Raw genomic sequence first — 22,981 nt, 5'->3', positions numbered from 1 at the left:
TTTCCCCCCATAGCAGGATAGTCAGTCCTACGTATGGCGGTACGGTCTATTAGGGGATTGAACCCATGGCGGGCATGTTGTTAAGTCGTACGAGTTGACGACTGTACTACGAGACCGGTAGTCTGGAAGGTTTACTGAGTCGATATTTAATTTTAATAACTTTAACATCATGTTTATGGATTGATGTGTTTGGTTGGTGTATAAAGCCCAAAATTGCATTCCTTCTTCAAAGTCCATAGTGTCAAACTCATTAGAATCCGTTGTTACAGCCCCGTATTCATCTTCAGAATCTGAACTATCAGAAGATTGAACATCTGCAGCAGTAATTATCCCTAACAAAAAAGAAAAAAATATGCTTTTAGAATATGTATCTATATTCTGTTCTAACGCGACAAACCTGAAGTACCAAATATTTCACTCCCAACGGAGTTGTTCACATTAAATAATGACCGCTTTATACTGTCGCGTTTTCGATATATTTTTCCAGATCTTTTTAAAACTCGCGAAAACATGTTTGTTTGTGTATTCCGTTAATAATTTTTCACTTACGATTTACGACGCCGTCATTTGACAGATGATAATATTTTGGTCAGTTTGCCAGCAAAGTTCCATAGAGTACCGTCTTTCAGTCTTAAATAGCTATGAAGTTCCACCAAGTTCGGTACGCGTTCTTAAAAAGCCTTAAAGTTCGATCGTCAACCCTGCAGATAATACTAATCAGCCGCAAAGTTCCAAAGAGTACCGTGTGCTTGCTAAAAAGCTTTATGGTTCCACCAAGTACCGTTTGATCTCTTAATCAGCCACAAAGTACGACATCGGACCGATTTTTCGCTAAACAGCCCCAAATCAGCAATGGAGTTCAAGCTGGCTATTTGGGGGTACTCTTTGAAACTTTGCGGCTGATTAGCACTATGTGTAGGGTTCATGATGGAACTTGAAGGCTTGTTAAGAAAGGGTACTGAACTTGGTGGAACTTAATAGCTTTTTAATGCATGACATCGATACAAGGTAGCTCTTGTCAAAGTGTCAAAGACGGACGCCGGCAATAATATCATTGCTGCTGCACAAGTTAGATTCGTTAATTGAAGAATGAATATTGAGTGAAGTGATTATGATTGTACAGTAAATTGTGTAAAATTTTGTGTAATTCATCAATACAAAGGATTTAAAAATATACATATGTGTTTAAACGAAACAAATCTTGTTGTTTATTTCATCTATGACGCTTGCTTGAAAATAAAACACAAAGAAAATTAATCCCTGGCATCGTGGCATAAGGAAGCTGCTTAGGCGCTGTTTGAAAGACCCACATAGAACTTTGATGCTGTTTATCCACTGCAAAAGGCGAATTAGAGCAGCGATCTTTAGCGTGCCAAAATTAGCTGCTTAAGCAATTCTGGCTATTTGGGCAGCTACTATGACAAGAGTATGAATGAGTGTGTTAACTTTCAGCCAATTATATTTCGTTGCCTGTAGTGGTTGGTATCATTTTAAAAGGGATGATTTCAGTGTTCATTTCAAAATAATGTTACACAACATGTGATAAAATTTAACTGTACACAATTGTAATAAAACATTTGAAAGAAAAGAAAAAGACATAAGCATCCTCTCAAAACAAGCGGCAAGGCCGGTTGGGGTGTTGGAGTTACAGCAGCTTTTTGTATGGAGTTTGATAGTTGGAGGCTGAAATCATGTAAACACTGCATACAAACTGCACACAAACTAGCCTGCAATTTTCAGTCTAGATCAAGGGCCCCCAAACTTTTCAGCTCGCGGGCCGCATTGCTTCAAACATAACTATGTTGAGGGCCATTTGACGCTACCTTTAACTGATGAGTGAACGTTTAAATCTCGTTTTCATAATAAAATACCAATGATATATGTACAGTTTCGTGTTACTAAAGCTTGATTTTTGTCTAAGAAAAGTAAAAAATACATTTTAATTTTAAAAATTCATAATAACGTAATATTTATATTAACTCTGGCAAAGTCATCGTGGGCCGCATTATAAGCTCTCGAGGGCCGCATGCGGCCCTCGGGCCGTAGTTTGGAGACCCCTGGTCTAGATTATTCTAGCCTCAAAGCTAGAATTAGATTCGAGTACCTGCTCGAAAAATGGCACAACAAGGTGGTGTTTACATTCATCCCAAGGTGCCATCCCATTCAATCAAAGTGTATGTAGTCCAGGTGGTCTCATAGTATGTTTTTATAACCATATAGGAATACAGTAGAACGTCGATTTTACGGTGACGGATTAACCGGCGGGCGGCTTAACCGTGCGCATAAATCTAACAGCTGTTCATACGTGCGGCGAAAATTTGCAGCGATAGTCAATTGGGTACCCAGTTTCTTGTGCAGCTCTGTAGTGTCTAGGGGTATTTTATAAATAAATTTTTGTTCATGAACGGTTGTTAAACCTATAGTTTTTGATTAAAATAATATTCTACTAACGATTAATCGATTGATTCTAGGTGAATTAATAATAAAACTAGTGAATTTCATATGTTTTATATGCGTTTGACATTTCTTGGACCATTATCCGTGCAAATCGATTAACCGGCAACCGTCCGGTCCCGAGCTGCCCGGATAATCGACGCTCTACTGTATCACTTTTTGACAGGATGGGTGAAATTTTTTATTCAAACAAGCTTTCTGGAGGCTTGATGAATACTCAAAACACTCTTAAAATCTTCATTCAGAAGCAGAAGCGATAGAAATCAGCCTTCTAAATTCTTACACCTTGGGATAAGCCCACCTTCATATTATACTCACTTAGATAGCTGCTCGAAAACTGCTATACAATGCAAACAGTTGACAGGTTGAAATTTCAGACTACGAACTTACAACGGAAAGGGCCCCATTTCTGGCTAATAAGCGGTTTCAATTTGTTAGCAAAAATACAGTTTTTACCGAACTTGAAGCAAATTGTACCGATTTGACATGTAATCTGTAAAATTTAGAAAACCGCGTATCTCCGAATCCGCGTATCCGCGTAAATGTTATCGTAGGTTACCCGAATAACAAATGGATACAACCACCCAAGTGCTACAAATCATCTAAACAACCACCAAACGGGTTCTACACGGCATAAGTCTCTTAACCTAGGAGGAATCTAAACAGGCTTCGTTTAGCAGACGGTAAACGTCTCATGCATTCTAAAGATAGCTTTCATGTTTGAACTATTTTTAACATTTGCGTAATAAATTAAATGATACAAAACACAATACAATGCAGTATAGGGCCGCGCGCACGAGCTGCACCGTGAGCCCTACCGGGAGCCCTGCTCGACCGGTAGCCTGTTACACACTTCTCTGGGTTCGGTGCGATATAGATGGTTTACCCTTATTAAAAAGTAATAACCTACAGTTCTGGCCTATATTAATTAACGTCCATGACAAACCAAAAATTCCAGTTATGGTTGTTTCAATTTATTGTGGAACTACAAAACCCGCTAGTATTGAGCATTTTCTTAAACCGTTTGTCGAAGCATTCAATCTTTTAATGAAAAATTTAGTAGAACTCGAGGGTAGGAGGGTGAACTTTAAAATACGTGCTATAATTGCCGATTCACCAGCTCGAGCCTTCATCAAAGGTAAAAAAAAACAAAATACTGTTTAAAACATTTATCTTTAAATATTAATTAAAAAATTTATAATTTACAGGACTTGCCAAATTTAATTCGTTCGCAGGCTGTTTAAAATGCACCACCGAAGGGATCAAACTGCAAGGAAGGGTTACATTTCTCGATTGCAACGCATCAGAACGAACGGATGAAGCCTTTCGGAAACAAATGTACGGCGATCATCATACAATTGATTCGCCATTACTGTTATTAGATAACTTTGATATCATCCTTCAAATAATTGTTAGTGATCAGTATTTAATTGACTTTGGCGTAATTGTCAGCAGAGATTCATCGAAAATTCCGCTCATTTCAGGATTTGCGTCATTGGAAAGGATCAGAATTTTCATCGTTTTCATTTTATGCAAGTGTTGTATGTTTCAAGAGCGTGATGAGTTCTGAGCAGCATAAACACTTTATGTTATATTTTTGCGCTATAACATTGTTTTCATCAGATGTCTACAAAGAACATTGGCCACTTGCTAATAATTTGCTTCAACTGTTTGTAAAAAAGTATGCAGATATTTACGGACCTCTATTCGTTTCAAGTAATATTCACAATCTACTACACGTTTACAAAGAAGTGAAACATGTTGGTCCACTATATACGTTATCATCCTATAAGATCGAAAATCTACTACAGCAAATGAAACTTCTATTGCGCAATGGGTACAAGTGCTTACAGCAAGTAATCAACAGATTGTTAGAACACGATGATAATTATGTCCATAAAAAGAAGGATCCCAAATGCCACAAATCCACTAAACGACAACTAAACGGCTTCTAAACGACTCAAGCTCTCTCAACCAGTTATTATTATTATTATTTTTATTTTATTACTTGCTCGGCCACGTTTTGTTACAGCAATAGTGCTTACTGACTATAGTATACAATTATTCACGAAGGAGTTGGAAGGAGTTTATGGTACGGAAAAGGAGCGAAGACGGGATCGGAAGACAGGATAGGATATGTTGAAATCGAACAGATCAGAAGTACTATTAAAAGACGACATAGCTCTTACAAAAGGCTCATTGCGAGCAAAACGTGTACGACATATAGGTAACTGGAGACGAAAACGATAACGTAAGGTGCGACAAGGTGCATACAAATGTAAGCGCGACAGAAGTGAAGGAGTATCAATCGTATTGAGCAATATGCCAGCGACGAAAGAAGCCTGAGCGACCGAGAGGCGGTGCTCCAACTTGGCAAGGCCTAATAGAGTGCATCTATCGTCATACGAAGGAAGCGGAATAGAGTGATGATCCAGCGACCTACGAAATACGATCCTTGTAAAACGTCTCTGGATCCTCTCAATCCTTTGGAGCAGAGATAGTTGGACAGGAGACCAGATGACACAGGCATATTCTAGTACGGAACGAACCCAACAACAATAAAGGGACTTAAGACAAAAAGGATCACGAATTACAGTGGACATGCGACAAATATAACCAAGACTTTTGTTGTCCTTGTTGATGACATAGTCCGTGTGCTCCTTGAAAGAAAGACTCGGGTCAAAGAAGACGCCAAGATCCTTAGACAAGGACGCACGGGGAATATGGGCATCACAGACACTATAAACATGAGTTATACTTGTAGAGGATCGGAAGAAAGACAAGACAGAACATTTTTCAGGACACAGGACTAAACCGTTAGAAGCACACCAAGTAGAGAATTTACAGAGCCAGGATTGAACGACTAGACAATCAGCTGTAGAAGATACAGGAAGAAAAATTTTAACGTCATCCGCATATAGCAAGAAGCCGTTAGGAGGAAGGATCGAAGTACAGTCATTGAGGAAGAGAATGAACAATAAGGGACTAAGGACACTACCTTGAGGGACACCCGAAGAACTAAGAAAACATTCAGAGAAAGAGCCACAGATTTTAACTGCATATGAACGATTCTCAAGATAGGAGTTGAACCACGGCAATATAGAGCCACCGAAACCTATTTTTCGAAGCTTAGCAACAAGTAGTGATAGAGGTATACTGTCAAATGCCGCTTTGAAATCGGTATAGATAGTGTCTACTTGCTTACCACTAGACAGGTAGTGATATAGAGAAGACAAAAAACACATTAGGTTGGTGGACACTGAGCGATTGGGCATAAAGCCGTGTTGTTCCGTAGAAATATATTTTTTTACACAAGGCATTACAGATAAATGGACAATTGACTCGAGGATTTTAGAACACGCACTAATAATAGAAATGCCTCTGTAGTTTGATGCTAGTGTGCGGTCACCTTTCTTATAAATGGGAACAAGCCAAGCTAGTTTCCATTGACTAGGAAAAATCCCTACACTAAGCGAGCGAGAAAAAAGACGAGTGAGAATAGGAGTGAGGGTATTGCCACATTTTTTCAAAACACAGGCAGGGATGCCATCGGGGCCTGGTGAAAACGAAGTTTTAAGTTTGGATAAAGCGGATTTTACTAGGCTTTCACTTACAACGACTGAATAACATGATATCACATCAGAGGGCGTGTAAGACAAGCCTACGTCCAAAGGAACCTTAAAAGTACTAGGATCGACAAATACACTAGAGAAATGTTTGGCAAACAGGTTACATATATCAGGATTGGACGTAGCAGAGGACAGATCAAGAGACAGGGTGGATGGAAGGCTAGCAGAGTCTCGCCGAGAGTTCGCAAAACGAAAGAATGACCCAGGATCAATAGTGAAGCGCATTTGAAGACGCCTAACGTAGCGACGATACAGATGGCGATTAAGAAGACGATAAGCCTTAGCCGCATATTTATATACACAAAGATTGTGTAAAGTATTATTTAAACGGTAGGCGCGATGAGCGCGGTTTTTGTCCGATTTTAATAGACGTAAAGCTCTGTTCGACCACTTAGGATTAGGAGCGGGTTTAAGGAGAGGACAGCAGGAAGGGAAGGCGGAAGTGATTACATTAGTAAACGCTGCTACAGCTTGATTTATGTCACAGTCAGCATCGATAAAGGACCAATCGGTATCGGCTAATATACGATGAAGCTTTTGGTAGTCCAATTTCCTAAAATTGAACATACGAGCCGTAGGTATTCGTTGGGAGGATGCAGGGCGAGAGTGCGTAAGGAGCACACTTGTCTCAAGAGCAGGATGATGATTGTCTAGCGCGACGAGTGGAACAGGTGAAGCTATGACGGGGGAACAGCACTCCAAGAAGGCAGCATTGGCAAATAGAAGATCTAATTGTATTCGGCGTATATTTTTTATGCCGGATAATTGCAGCAAACCGTTTACCGACATTCCATCAAGCAGAGAAACATTTTCACGAGATACACCAGTAGGAATGAAGTGATTAACGCACGATGCCGACGGTTGCCAGGAGAGTGATGGTGAATTAAAATCACCAAGTAACACCATAAGATCATTTGGTTTAAGTTTGCCAGCAACGAAACTAACACTCTCATGTAAATCGTCAAGGACTACTTCGGAAGAACGCAGATCGGGTGGGATGTAAACGGCGCCGATATAGATTGCAAGGTTTTGAAGCTTAACAATTGTCCAAACAGACTCCAGTGAGTCGAACGGCAGTGATAAAGTTGACGTGTTCAGCACGGAAGAGCAGGCAATGAGTACACCACCACCACGGCAACGGTTACTGCTGAGAGAATTTCGGTCGCAGCGATAGATGACATACGCATCCTCCGAGATAAGAGAGGACGGAATTGAGCCATCGAGCCATGTTTCAGTTAACACCAACACATCCATATCAAGCTTAGATGGAGAGAGGCGTAACTCGTCTAGTTTTGTGCGCAATCCTCTTACGTTTTGATAGTAGATGTTTAGTCGATCGATCGAAGGAATGAGAGAGCGAGATGCGCCGGGAGTGCTCTCGCTGCAAGTTATTAACGGTGGAAGAGAGTCGGACGGATTGTGTGTATTAGATGCAGGGTTAGCTTCCATCAATTCGGGTAAAGTCGGTAGTTCATGAAAATCTTCAGCCGGATCAGCCGGTTTACTCTTGCTGAAAGTACTGCGTATAAAGCAAGCTCATAGGACCGTGATCGGGCGAAATAGTGAAATCAGCGTTTCGCAGTTGTGTCGTGCGGTTGATAGAAGGTGGCGATGAATGATGATCCGATTCACGAGTAGTAGGCGCAGAAGGTGCATTGGATGCTGCAGTAGTGGGTCGCCAAACATTGACGGAGCGGGGATTAAGGTCGATGAACTCCTTAAAAGAGATCCCGCGAGGCCAGGTTGAAGCAGCCAAAGCAATAGCCCGGTGCGAATCCGGTACACCAATTTTAAAAGATACGTAGGAGAGCGTAGAAAGCTAGTTGAGGTTCATCGCTTGGAGGAGAGCTCTCTCATTTCTTCTGTACTATTGTATGGTTTTGCATTGAAGTTATGCATCGCTAGAACTAGAACGGCGATACGATTGTTTAAATACTAAACTCCAACGAAAACTACCAGCACTAAAGCAAGTGAGATTTGAGTAATGGTCGGTGGTGTTGATACCCACGTATCTGACCACACGACCATTTATATAGATTTTTGCTCAGAAAGTTATAAGGCTATGTAGGTCATGATAAGATGAAACATGTCGAAACACATTGCAAGAAAAGGATAGCAATATAATGATGAGTTGGTAATACGCCATCTATTGATCAAACCAATGAAGCTGTGGAGCATTCATTTGTTTTTCAATGGATATTCAATTCTACAGTCTTTTAAGCTTAATCTGCGGCGCTTGGGTAGTTCATGTTCGTTATCTATCAGTTTAAAATCCTTCAAATATAGCACAATGAACAAAGAGATGTCTAAAAGTTCATCGATGCGTGTGAGAGAGTAGAGCTGATGAATTGAAAGAGATGGCATGAGTTTATGTTCATTATCCCCGAAAAATTTCGCTTGGACAGCTACTATTTATTAGTTCAAGTAGCAGTCAACTTTATCGAAATGATTCGCACAAAACTCGCGTTAGCTAGTTTTTTTGAATACTGTTTATTTTGTAATTTACGAGCGTTTAAAAATTCACTGTTCTCTAGCGGCTTTAACGTACGAATGAGGTCAACAGCTTTCGGATGACGGCACCACGATCACCACGGGTTATCCAGCTACACGAACGTTAAATCGCCACAATCCTTCCGAGAACTGTTTACATTTTACTATTAGCGCCTCCTGTCGTAGTCTAGCTGTTCTAGTTACGATAGCCACCGATGCGTTTGTCGCAACACTATTACTATTGCCATTTACCAGTGTTTAACGATCATATATTCGTGGGATTCTTTTACATTATTTTTTGCAGCATGATTTGGCAAAACTTATAATTTAATGCTCGCGAAACCTAATGCAGAGCTACATTATGTTATTGAGAATTTGTTAGTAACATACATTCTAGTTCTTGGCATTTCTATTCTACGCGACAGCCGACAACAGATTTCTCTTATTATTTTTGCGGTAAGTGTATAACGGGGTTTGATAATCGAAATCAATGCCAGATAGCTCTATAACACAGATGGCAGATAGGCCTGATATATAGCATTCTTTTTTCTACCGTTTTGATGTTACAAGTGACGTTCCCGTTCAAGTTACCGTTTGCAGACTGGATTCCATGAAGCAAAAATTGGTACATTAAGGCTGGAACAAGAAGCTGCATTAGCTTTATTTTTCCACTTGTCACTTGTCACTCAAAGCGGCTGGTTGTGCTCTCTCACTCTCCTATTTCCAAGTTGATTTTTTACCGCGATTTTCTTGTTGATTAAGGCTTGAATTGTTTTAATTCGGTTCATTTGCACTCGCGCGTTCACGTATCACAAAATTTGTGCGGCACCTGTGAATTGTACGGTTCAACATATAAACATTGCAATCCGCCTGCGGTTGTTGTGACCACTCACTGTTCAGTCGAACTTTGCGATGGCGTCTGTGATCTGTAAGAAATGTGAAGGTGCTATTAGCAACGATCCAATTCCGTGCTTCGGTATTTGTGAACACTATTACCACGATAAGTGCATTGGACTTTCAACCCCGCTCCTGCGTGATTTTAAAAAGTCACAAAATTTATTCTGGGCTTGCGCGGATTGTGCTCAGCGTTTGCGGGCCGTTGACACTTTACGCTTCTCGCACGGCCTTTCTCGTGACGCTGCCTATCTGTTGGAATCGTTGCAGTGCAATTTCCGCGATTCCTCACGTTCTGTGCAGGCGGCCTCAGCTGGCTTGCGACTTGAACTTTCCTCTTCACTGGATTGTTTTAGAAACGAGATAGCTTTGATGAAACAGGAATCAGCATCGTCAATTCGTTCCGTGAAAGATTTCATCGACTCACTTACTGCTTCTCACTCAATAGAACGCAACTACTCACAGGCTCCACTACTCACAACGCTTGATGAAGTTAAGCATGGCATCAAGGGGCTTGATCTCATGCACCGTGAGTTTCTCACTTCGTTTAACTCACTAATGAACAAGCTCAACTCTCATCTTGCCACGCATACTACTATATCGAGTGCTCACCATTCCGCGGTTCCTGCTACGCACTCAACGACCACGATTCCAGTTGCGGCCTCTAAGCTCACCCATCAAGTTGTTGGTGAGAATCCTTCTAAACGTCGATTGTTGGATCGCTCTCCCGACCCATCGCCTACCAATACCGTTACACGCGCTATGCTTTCATCGGGTACAGGGTTGTCCTGCAATAATATTACGACCGTTCCTGAACGCCCACGCCGTACTTGGGTCTTTATCTCCCGTATTGCTCCTGATACTCCGATTGAAGCGATCCGTGAAATGGCCTGTTCTAACATAGGGACAGACGACATCTTGGTATATAGCCTTGTACGGCGCGACCGGGATCTTTCTACGCTCTCCTACGTATCTTTTAAAATTGGTGTACCGGATTCGCACCGGGCTATTGCTTTGGCTGCTTCAACCTGGCCTCGCGGGATCTCTTTTAAGGAGTTCATCGACCTTAATCCCCGCTCCGTCAATGTTTGGCGACCCACTACTGCAGCATCCCTTGCACCTTCTGCGCCTATTACTCGTGAATCGGATCATCCTTCATCGCCACCTTCTATCAACCACACGACACAACTGCGAAACGCTGATTTCACTATTTCGCCAGATCATGGCCCTATGAGCTTGCCTTATACGCAGTACTTTCAGCAAGCGTAAACCGGCTGAAGATTCTCATGAACTACCGACTTTACCCGAATTGATGGAAGCTAACCCTGCATCTAATACACATAATCCGTTCGCCGTTAATAACTTGCAGCGAGAGCACTCCCGGCGCATCTCGCTCTCTCATTCCTTCGATCGGTCGACTAAACATCTACTATCAAAACGTAAGAGGATTGCGCACAAAACTAGACGAGTTACGCCTCTCTCCATCTAAGCTTGATATGGATGTGTTGGTGTTAACTGAAACATGGCTCGATGGCTCAATTCCGTCCTCTCTTATCTCGGAGGATGCGTATGTCATCTATCGCTGCGACCGAAATTCTCTCAGCAGTAACCGTTGCCGTGGTGGTGGTGTACTCATTGCCTGCTCTTCCGTGCTGAACACGTCAACTTTATCACTGCCGTTCGACACGCTGGAGTCTGTTTGGACAATTGTTAAGCTTCAAAACCTTGCAATCTATATCGGCGCCGTTTACATTCCACCCGATCTGCGTTCTTCCGAAGTAGTCCTTGACGATTTGCATGAGAGTGTTAGTTTCGTTGCTGGCAAACTTAAATCAAATGATCTTATGATGTTACTTGGTGATTTTAATTCACCATCACTCTCCTGGCAACCGTTTGCATCGTGGGTTAATCACTTCATTCCTACTGGTGTATCTCGTGAAAATGTTTCTCTGCTTGATGGAATGTCGGTAAACGGTTTGCTGCAATTATCTGGCATAAAAAATATACGCGGAAGTCAATTGGACAGAAGGTCAATGCTGCCAATGCTATGTGTTTACGTTTTTTGTTATTGTTGCGTTTTGACAGCTAGGGCTACGTTCATCCAGCATATTGTGTGCGTATTTTCACTGGGTGAAGCGTTAGCGTTCGTTTGAATTGTCTATGTATTAGTGTTAGGTCCGTTAGGCTAAGAACAAAATTGTCAACCATTGTCTTAAAAGGATTCGTAATATACTGACGCGTACGCCAAACGGTCACCTTTAAACCCTAAGCATTTTTCACTGCACTTTAACATAAAATATTCACAACGTAGGGCCGATCACGAACACTATGCTTTCTTGGAGCGCTGCTCCCCCGTCATAGCTTCACCTGTTCCACTCGTCGTCCTTACCGTCGACCTGTACCGATTGGTCCTTTACTGATGCTGACTGTGACATAAATCAAGCTGTAGCAGCATTTACTAATGTAATCACTTCCGCCTTCCCTTCCTGCTGTCCTCTCCTATCCTGTCTACCGATCCCGTATTCGCTCCTTTTCCGTACCATAAACTCCTTCCTACTCCTTCGTGAATAATTGTATACTATAGTCAGTAAGCACTATTGCTGTAACCCAACGTGGCCGAGCAATTAATAAAAAAAAAACTGCTCAAGCTGTCAAAACACACAAATTTAACCATATAAATAAATTAAACCGTTGTCTATGTTTGTTATTGAGGTTGAGGTTAAGAGGTTAAGGACATCAGTTTACCATCAATCTCATCTTTCATGTTTAGCTGGTATCCAACAAAAATATGGGACGAATTGATTTTGAAGAAGAGCTGATTTAGATTGTTTACATTTACTCCATCTACTCACTGCATCGGTTATGTGTCAAACACGGTGAACAAAAACAAAAAAAAAAAAACAAGACGAAATCTCCATCGACTTGACAGCTATTTTCTTCTTCTTCTTAGGCAGAACAACCGTTGTCGGTCAAGGCCTGCCTGTACTACTAATGGGCTAGGCTGTTATTAGTGCCTTATTTATTATCATAGCAGGATAGTTAGTCTGGATAGTTGACGTCTGTACTAGTTTTGGGAATTTCGTTGAAAAAAAGGAACGGAACGGAATTAGTTCATTTTTCAAAAAGAACGGAACGTGAACCTGGGATGCAGAAGAACCGACCCAGAGCTTAGAAGCCAAACTGTCATCCGGAGGGGGGGGGGGATTTTGCTACTTGTTACAGGATATGAAAAGGCGTTTCTTCAATCTGAAATCATATCTGACACCAAATCTAGATGGGTTCAACCTATGCCCAGTAAGCTACCAGCTGTACCAGCTGTGCTATTATAAAGCATGCATTTATTACAGGGTTGCACACTTTATCTCAAGACCGCGGGACCCCTTCCCGAATCTGTCTTAGCCAAAGCCAAGATAGCGGTATGATGCTTGAAATCGTTGATGATACCTGAAAACGTTGATGATACCTGAATTCATCGGATGCAATGCTGAATCTGCGGCACATTTCTCGAAACACACTGGTCCGCGCCGAGGACATGCGGTCGATTTTTTTTTACACGGATAACCTTTGTGTACATCAGTCTATTAGAAACACTCAATTATCCTTTTCGTTTTTTTACCAAAAAAAGACAATTTAATAAAATGAGTGAACGTATATTTGTTTAATTAAAATATTTAAAAGTGTTAAGAAAGTAGTTTGAACTGTTTAAATAATCTTTTCTGGTAAAAACACGAAAAAATAATTCACTGTTTTCAGTACACTGATGTACACAAAGGTTATCCGTGTAAACAAATATTCGACCGCATGTCCTCAGCGCGGACCAGTGTGTTTCGAGAAATGTGCCGCAGATTCAGCATTGCATCCGATGAATTCAGGTATCATCAACGTTTTCAAGCATCATACCGCAATCTTGGCTTTGGCTAAGACAGATTCGGGAAGGGGTCCCGCGGGCTTGAGATAAAGTGTGAAACCCTGTATCTAGCATTTCTGTACCACTAATAGGCTTGGCTATCAGTAACTTATTAAATGCCCATAGCAGATAATCATCCCGGCGTAGGGGGGTACGGTCCATTCGAGGCTTTTACCCATGTCGATGTTATTGAGTGGTACGAGTTGACGATTGTATCACGAGATTGACTACTTATTTGAATTTCACTTACTATTTAAAACAAATTGTTTTTTTTTCCCACAAATCGTTTACAAGATCACGGCACTCAAACGGTTGTCGAATGAAATAGAATGCTTCGAATCGAATGGCCAAATGTTGGAATCACGCCGAGTGCCAAGATCAAGTGGATAGCGTTGCAAAAAAAATAAATACATTTTTTTTTCGTTGTTCATACTCGCTTATTATAATAGATCTTTTCCAACCCGTTCCGCCATATTAGTACAGATTTTAATTTTATAATAGTTATTTGTCTAGTTAAAACAAGCTAAATTATAACAAAAACTATAATAGATGTTACAAATTGCACCATAATACCAAATGCAACACCATTTGTGGTTTCGCTTATCACGATTTTTATAAACGATACGCGACGAAGTGTGATGAATATTCCTGTGAGCACAGGCAACACATACTGGCAACAGGCAACACATACTGTGTGCGAGAAAGAGTGAACAGTTATCTTGCATGCAGCAAGCAACAGCCGGACAAAGTCGGTTTTTTCAAAGAACGGAACGCACGAACGTTAGCACCTTGCTAACAATAGCCGGCATCGCGAATAAATGAACACATTTTAACAGTCGTTTAAAGTTCATTTTGGTTTAACCGAGTTCATTTGTTGTTCATTCCTGTTAAAATAAACGATCGTAAAACAGTTAACGACTGCTCGATATCGCATATAGGCAAACACGGGTAAAAAAATCGAGCAGTATAATTAAACGACTGTTAATTTGCATCGCATCCCGCACGACAAAATCGAGCAGTTTTGTAGCTCGGATTTTCGATCGCTTTCCGCCAAAAGCGATCGAAAAAGCGAGCAGAAATGTCAAGGAGAACGCTTGGATTCCGATCGAAGATACCCGCTGCGCAAAGCGATCGAAAACTTCTCAACCTCTCGCTCAATGTAGCTAGAGAGCAAGAACCAATAATGATAAAACGAGGTGAAAAGATGGGAAAAGGCGGAAGGAGGGGAGAAAGAGAACGTGAGTGTGAACTATTTTTTGGCCATTATCATTTTTGCGAAAATACGGACGCGTGCTGGCCCGCTGCGCAAAGCGATCGAAAACTTCTCATACTCAAACTGCAAACATATTTCACAGCCCCCTGTGCAAAGCGACGGAAGAAATCATTCCCTTTCGCGCATTTTCTCATGCTTTCCTTTTCCCTCCTACGGCAAATTTGTCGAGCAGCGTTTCGAGCTACCCGTCCCTGGCACCGCCTCATATCCCTCGCCTGAGCGCGCTGTCGAAGGTTTGGATGTGTTGGTGCGTCAGACGGCCAATCGCTGTCAGTCGTCGTCGGTGCTTTTTCCCTCCATAGCGCTATCTCTTTCACGCGTATGGTCAATGCTCGCGAGCTGTTGTGGCGCTCAAAAAAACCGTTAACAAACATTGCGGCGATGAAGTTGCATTTTCACAAATCAAACCAAAAAAGCGCAATGAGTTCAATCGCTGCAATGTACAAATGACTAAGGAATCGCTAGTTCACGTTGGAGGGTTTGCTGTGCAACGCGCAGAACCCTAATTCCAAGTAGCGCACGCAAGACAGGTGGCCATGGCCGTGCATAGGAAAGCTTAAACCAAATTACATAAAGCTTAAGTTTATGTGACACTATGATTTTCCTTTTATATGTTGTAGATTGCACAGATATGCTGAGTCGTATGCGCATGGGTGTGAGTGTGCGTGCACAACTGTCGCCGAATGTGTTTTCTTCCGGAATGTTATGATCCATCGGTCAAAGAAAGGAAGGTGTTCATGACGGTGTTTTTTTTTATTGTGGAGCTGCATCCTTCCCCCTGCCTGCAGCGTATGCATCGAGCAGGAGACAGTGTGGCAGTATGCAAGTTGCCCGCTGGATAAGAGCGGGCCCGCGGCACCGCCATCATTCCGCACATCTTAACAGCATGCCCGTCGTGGGTTCTAACCGCGTATGAACCGTCCGCCGTAGCAAGGGGTGACTATCCGGCTACGTGGTACTCAAGTCCTGAAAAGGCCGGCATGATCGCGTAGGCCATTACGCCAATAATAATAATAAGAAGAAGAGGAATAACATAGCGTAACAGCCCACACCCGGAGAAGAGATTGGATTATCTTTGTTGCTGCCGTGTTACCGCTGTGACGCGACAAATGCACGGAATGCAATCGACCAAAACATGAACCTACCGATCCGAACCCATTCCAAGGCAGTGCCGGTCGCACGGAGTCATGATACCGACTCGAAACCAACAAGCCACCAGATTCTGGACGGACAGGTGCAGCACCATACGCGCACCGTAATAAACAAATCCAGAATCCTCTTTTGTATGGATTCAATTCAAAATGTTGTTTCCACTTGCATTCGCTAGCTGAATTGGAAAGAAATGTGCTACATATCACACGCACGTTTGCTTCGATCGTTTGTCTTTTAAATACCCCCAACAGCAGAACCGGTCGCAAAGATGGTGGTGCCAATTAAATGGTTGTATTGTGTCGTAGGTAGCGGTAATCGATCGGGCGGCGTGCAGTGCGTTTTCTAAGAGTGCATGGAGTGTGTAGACGCAGCCGGTGACAATGCACGCATTAGAATCAAACAGTTTTGGAGTTCCCGCACGCACACACACACACGCGCACGCACGAACGCATGCACGCATGCACGAATGCACGAATGCACGTACGCGCGCACGCGAGCACGCACCCACGAAAGCGCGCAGGCGAGCACACACCCCCCATCAACCCCCACCCCCCCTTCCGCATGATCGATTACGGCTACCTTATCGCAAGAAAGGCTTGTTCCTCACTCAAAGCACCGGGAGGGGAGGGGGACCGCCGCATGATAGAGTGGACGATCACTTTCCCCGCGCTTTGTGTGTGTCCGTGTGTGTGTGTCGTGGCCAGAAAACTCGAGACAAATTCCGGCACATTGAAAAAATAATATTTTTTAATGCCACTATACACCGTGCTACATGATGCTTAGAAGGTCGTTGAAGCATCAAACCTGTTCAAATTAAAAAAATATTAGATTAGTGTTAGACGTTCTCGTACGCTTGTTTTAAATAGGCTTCTTCACCCTCAATTGGCAGGGGCATCGTATGGTCTCATCAGCAGCGGCACGAAATAAAATACAGGGTTTCCCACGATTTATTGGTTGGTTCCCATCAATTTTTGGTGGGTTCCCATATTTTTTTGGTGCGTTCCCACGATTTTTTGGTCGTTTCCCAGAATTTGTTGGTCCAATTGTATTGATATCCAATTGGAAAATACCAATAAAATATGGGAACGAACCAAAAATCTATAGGATACGACCAAAAAATCGTGGGAACGCACCAATAAATCATGGGAACTGACCAATAAATCGTGGGAAACCCTGTAAACCATCAATACACCGATAACACTTTTAATCCCAAAATGAACCAGCTTCTCCCGTATCGTCAAGGTCACACACAACAAATAAATGCTAACACTCACCAATAACAATACACAACCGCAATGTACATATATACCAACGCATACACACAATCAGCTGACGGCGAAAGGCACGGGCTGAAGCGCAAGTATGGCAAGGCAGGGAGGGGAAAGGGAGTGAGAGGAAGAGGAGGAAGGAATGGGCGCCAATATTTTTTGAATTTTTCGGTCGTTTTTTTTGCTCCGCCGTCTGAAATAGTTCATCCATTCCTTCAGCAGATGGCGCTCGTTCCGCACCTAAAAACTGCAAGAAATACGCCGGCTATCGTAGTTTTGGCTGAAGTCTAGCGTATTTTTTTGCGTATTTTTTTACGCAAAACTACGCAAAAAACTACGCAGAAAACTGCTCGAATTTGCGCAGCGGGAGCCCATCGCTGTGAAATATTTCGCATTCTAAATTATTGCAAATTTATAAATGAAATATTTCGAAATTTTCAGCGTTGAAATTTTAGTATTGAAATATTTCTTCGATAGGAATCCAAGCGTTTTTCCTGACATTTCTGCTCGCTTTTTCGATCGCTTTTGGCGAAAAGCGATCGAAAATCCGAGCTACAAAACTGCTCGATTTTGTCGTGCGGGTATATTTCAATCCAAAAATTTTATCGCTGAAATATTTCATTTATAAACTTGCAACAATTTTAAAGGCGAAATATTTCACAGCCATGGGCTATGAAATATGGTTGCAGTTTGAGTTGGAGAAGTTTTCGATCGCTTTGCGCAGCGGGATACGCTCTTGACAGTCGTTTGTTTAACGGCGGCATTAACAAATGAACTCAATGCGATCGCGATGCCAAATTTTAACGACTCTGGTTAATTTTGAACGACTGTTAATTTTAAACCAATTCTTTCGCGATGCCAGGTAATAGCTGGCATCGCGAAAGAATTGGTTTAAAATTAACAGCCGTTCAAAATTAACCAGAGTCGTTAAAAATAGCTAAAATTTGGCATCGCGATCGCATTGAGTTCATTTGTTAATTTTAACGACTGGTCATATGCCGCCGTTAAACAAACGACTGTCAAGAGCGTATGCGATGCAAATTAACAGTCGTTTAATTATACTGCTCGATTTTTTTACCCGTGTTTGCCTATATGCGATATCGAGCAGTCGTTAACTGTTTTTCGATCGTTTATTTTAACAGGAATGAACAACAAATGAACTCGGTTAAACCAAAATGAACTTTAAACGACTGTTAAAATGTGTTCATTTATTCGCGATGCCGGCTAATATTGAAGCGGCAAAGATCGGAACGGAACGGAGTGAACGGAAAGAACGAAATGAACGGAACGGAATGAACGGCATGAACGGAATGAACGGAAAGAACGGAATGAACGGAACGGAACGATTTTGTATAAAGGATCGGAACGGAACGGCCTACATAAAGAACGGAACTTTTTTACTGGGTTCAGACCGGAATGGCCAACACTAGTCTGTACCATCAGATCGGCACTCGACAGACCCCGCCGTGCATTTGACGGCGATTTGCGAAGGCGCGCGAGGACTCGCAAGCCATACAAGTTCACAGCCCTAGAGCCCTCGCTTTAAAAAGCTTGCGATCCTAGAAAGTTTTTTCGTCCATAATATTAGCAGTTATAATAATAGCATCCCGAGATCAGGAATAACGGTACGATTTGTAGCAAACTAAACACTTGAATTTTGACATTTTATTTTGAAAAAATCCACAAAAATTGAAAAAGTGATCACCGCAAAAAAACTATTTATGAATAATAAACACAAAATATTTAAAATACCATAAGATTTCGAGCAGATGAAATTGCTCGCAACCCTCGCAATGTTTGACAGGATTAACCGATAACAAATTTTCGACTCTTCATATTCGATTCAAGTGCTTCGGATATTACCTAATATTACCTAATATTTGGTACAACAGGAGCAGTCCGGTGATTTATAAATCGAATAAATATATTATTCGGCTTTTACAACGCCAGGCAGTTTCGACTCCCAACTGGATCGTCCACTGGCAGCAAAAATTGACTAGCCGGCTGTGTGGAAATGATGTGTCTCGAAAGTCTGAATAGGTTGTGATGCGATAGTTTAATATTTGACACACAATAATAATAAGTTAAATTAGTATTTACGCTAAACAAGCATCATTATCAGAAAAAATGCATTTTATAGATAATAAATTTTTAGAACGTGGGCGACAAACCCAAAAGTGAATGAAATGCCACGAAAAAGGGTCACCTACAAATTCCCACACTAGTTTAAACGCGATGTTCTAAGGTATGACGTCGATACTCCATGAAGCAACAGGATTGATACAAAATGATGTCAAAACATGAAAGAAACGGTGACAGAATGAGACGTAATGGGTTTTGGAAAATGCTCTCAGTCATTCTTTTTCCATCAGCGCAACAACTTGAGGGCTTCTGTGCGCAAGCGCCCACACCCTTCCCTATCCCGTATCTGTTTAGGTCGAAAACTCACACCTGACGCTCATTTTCCATTCCGATCTCTCAGGTCTACTGACTATCTGAGTGAGTGACCGTTCCGGTATACCTCCTACGTCTCATAATTGAAACACCCTTCCTCCTAGCAAAATTTGAACACCTCATGCACCAACTGTCCTGATACTTAGGAAGGAGTTCTTTCCATATTTTCCTTGGATCAACAGATTGAGTGAGCGCAACAGTATCAACATGATTTTCTTTTTATGACTCTCGCAAATGAACATTTTGAGCTGTCTCATTCTTTTTTGTTCTGGTCATATTTTCTTTTCTGATTCGTCCACTAGCTGGTCAGTGTACGATTTGATATTTTGTAAAACGATTATCATGAGATTATAGCGAATTAAACAAAAAATATAAAATAATATGTAATTTCATTGAGGGTTATTATGTTGTTTGCTTGCAATGGTGTAGAAAAATGGTTAATAGTTAAAAACAACGAGAATGGTTAAAATATGAATGGTCATCTGCATTTTTATGGCGCAGAGAGAAAGACCTTCTATGGAAAAAAAAATAATTAAAATGCGACAGATTTTTTTTTTCTACTCAGGAGGGAAAACGACTGTAAAATAACATTTTCAGACATACTTTATGATGGTCTTGGCAACTATTATCTGCATCTGTATGCTCTGGATTTAGTATGCGTAAATATATATTTGAGAGAATATACATATGTAGGTGGATAATTATCATGAGAGCAAATGTAAACCCATTCATTTTAGAAATGTTATGTAGGGGAAGTAGGGGTGGTTTGGTTCCTGGGTTTGATTTGAGAACATTTAAATAAAAATGTAAATGTATGTTTTTGTTGCACCAAGACTGAAATGCAGGTATCATACACCTTCATGGGGTAAAATCTACACCAAGTGGGATGATTTCGACTCATTGGTTATAACTATTTAAATAAAAAATAATATAATGGCCGGTTGTATTTTATTTTGATTCAACAAAGCTAATTGTTCACAGCAGTTAGAAGGAAAAAAAACTCAAAACAGTATTTAAACATGCGAAAAATGCAGTTACATTCTAGCCTTGTAACCGACATTTCGTTACAAATAACATGGAATCAGGAATTCACCTTGTAGAAGCTGTGGAGGTAGAAAAGTGGTGTTTGAAAGGAAAACTTCGGATTTATTTAATCCGAAGTTATTGCTATAAATCTCTTATTTTTATTTGTTGTATTTTATATTTCTATACCTACTCCAACATCGGTTATTGCGATCCATTACAAGCGGTTCCCTACGTCGTGTAGATGATACACTATTTCTCATAGTAGTGTAGATGCTGAAACGACTGCTCGATATGAAACGGCTGTTAATTCGTATTGCATACGCTCTTGACAATCGTTTATTTAACGACGGCATAGGATACGTCGTCAACATTCACAAATGAACTCAATGCGATCGTGATGCCAAACTCAAGCAATTTGTAACGAATCTGGTTAATTTTAACGGCTGTTAATTTCAAACCATTTCTTTTGCGATACCAGAAAAATATTTTTAAATTGCCATGAGAACTTAATCAATTCAATGGATACAACGCTTATCCTATAAAACAAAAAGGACACACAAACCTCAACAACGATATTTTAGCAGAACCGGAATGTTTGCTGTTGTTACCTACATTTGACGATCGTTTGTTTATCGATGGCCTAGGACCAGTCTTTAAAATTAACAAATGAGCTCAATGCGTTTTTGATGCCAAATTCGAGCAAATTTTAGCATTTCCGGGTAACTTTTAACGATTGTTATATTATAACCAATCGTTTCGTGATGTCTGCCTTGCTTTTGGCGTATTTTAAAACGGACCTCTGATCTGGTTACGCCATATAACACGAAATAGAACTTTTGAAAACGAATCGTGCCAAATTTTCAACTAAAGTCGAGTTTGAGAATGTTTTATTGACTTCCATTTCCAATAGTTTTAAAATAATAAAATAAATAACAGAGAATAGTAATCGCTATGGCATTGATATTATTTACCTCAAAACAAATCTATTTAATCTTCAGAATTGATTATCTGTAAATGAGGTGTTGTTATTTTATTCATACGTACTAGTTCTATAAGTTTAAATTTGTCGGAAATATTCTCACCAACACTATCGTAAAAGTACTTGTAGTGATATCTCAATGACATTTGCTCGAAATTGTTTTCCCATATCTGCTCGATTAGAACTCGATACGCTTTAAATTGTGGATTTGTGTGTTATCAAGTGTGTTGAAAGCGCCAATATTTGGTGTGTTCGTAAATTAGACGTTCCTCTATCGATGGATGATGCCATCGAGGTTATTTTTCATTCATAGATAAGGTTTTTTGATGAAAAAAGCTAATTTTGTGTGAGGTTATTTTATAAAAAAACGGATATTATTTAAGTATAAAATGGGAACTTGGCCAACTATAACGATAGGAAAGATCATTTCCAAGCGAATCTAGAAGAAAGTAACGAACAACAGTTGATTTTAAAGAACTTTTCTTAATTGCCTTAAACTGGTGCAGTTTAAAGGAAGTTTAAGGCTCCAGTTTAAGGGAATTTGCTCAAATTGCCGATTTTTCGTGCTTGAAAATGTCAATTGGGATCATATTTTCAACTACAGTAGAGCTCCGTTTATCCGGGTACCTGTTATCCGGCTTTCCGTTTATCCGTGTTATTGAGAAATGACAGTTCAATGCAAAGGTTACATTACGTTCTGAGGGAGATATTAGAAAAAGGTGAAAAACAGCCGAATAAAATGTACCCAGATAAACGGTGCTCCACTGTAATCATTTGCTTTCTCTTCCATACAATATAACATATTTCTTGTGTTGGATGCAAAAAACTAAATTGGTCGTCAAAATCTATCCCTGAATGCATTTAGTTGCGAAAGCATGTATTTTGCTGGTAGCGTCGTACCATTTTTGTTATATCAAGTGCTACAGTTTTGCTATCGTCTGAGGCGATAAATTTATAATTTGTATGGTAACATATTATTTTGCAAACCGAAAGCTAGGAAAAAATTATCGAGACGTGCATCCTAAATTGCAGTGTGCCTCAAATTGCCAAACAAATTTTAGGAGATGCATTTAAAATACGCATTTAATGTGAGAAATTTCCTAGAAAATCAAAAGAAATAATCTGTTTTATCTAACTTCACTGTATTATCCCCTTTTTTACTTTTGATCCATTAAATTTTATTATACTGACGTTTGAATGATTTTCTTGAGTTTATTTTAACACAAAACAGAACTTAGTTTTCCATAGCAGAGAACAGGAATATTTTGCTTCAAAACTATCAAAATATCGTTTTCAATCCATTTCCCACTAGGTTTTTGATTTCGAGAAAAATTTGCTTGAATCGACAATAAAATCGAAAGAAAACGTAGACACTTTCATGTATAAAACTAGGCTACTTGACACATTTACATGGAAACCACGTAACCGAAACTATACGCGGGATACTTTAGTTGC

At 40.7% G+C, this 22,981-nt stretch overlaps 1 long non-coding RNA gene across 1 annotated transcript in view; it reads right to left on the bottom strand.

Moving 5' to 3' along the window:
* Positions 1 to 23: 23 nt before the first annotated feature.
* LOC120906735 overlaps positions 24 to 22,981 on the bottom strand; it is a 24,202-nt gene continuing 1,244 nt past the window's right edge. Inside the window, exon 3 of the long non-coding RNA XR_005740150.1 lies at positions 24 to 332. This is a non-coding gene — a long non-coding RNA (uncharacterized LOC120906735). The remainder of the gene's footprint in view (positions 333 to 22,981) is intronic.

The sequence above is a fragment of the Anopheles arabiensis genome, chromosome X (genome assembly GCF_016920715.1).
Source record: "Anopheles arabiensis isolate DONGOLA chromosome X, AaraD3, whole genome shotgun sequence".
Taxonomy (NCBI): Eukaryota; Metazoa; Arthropoda; class Insecta; order Diptera; family Culicidae; genus Anopheles; species Anopheles arabiensis.
This window is presented reverse-complemented; position numbering and strand designations above follow the sequence as displayed.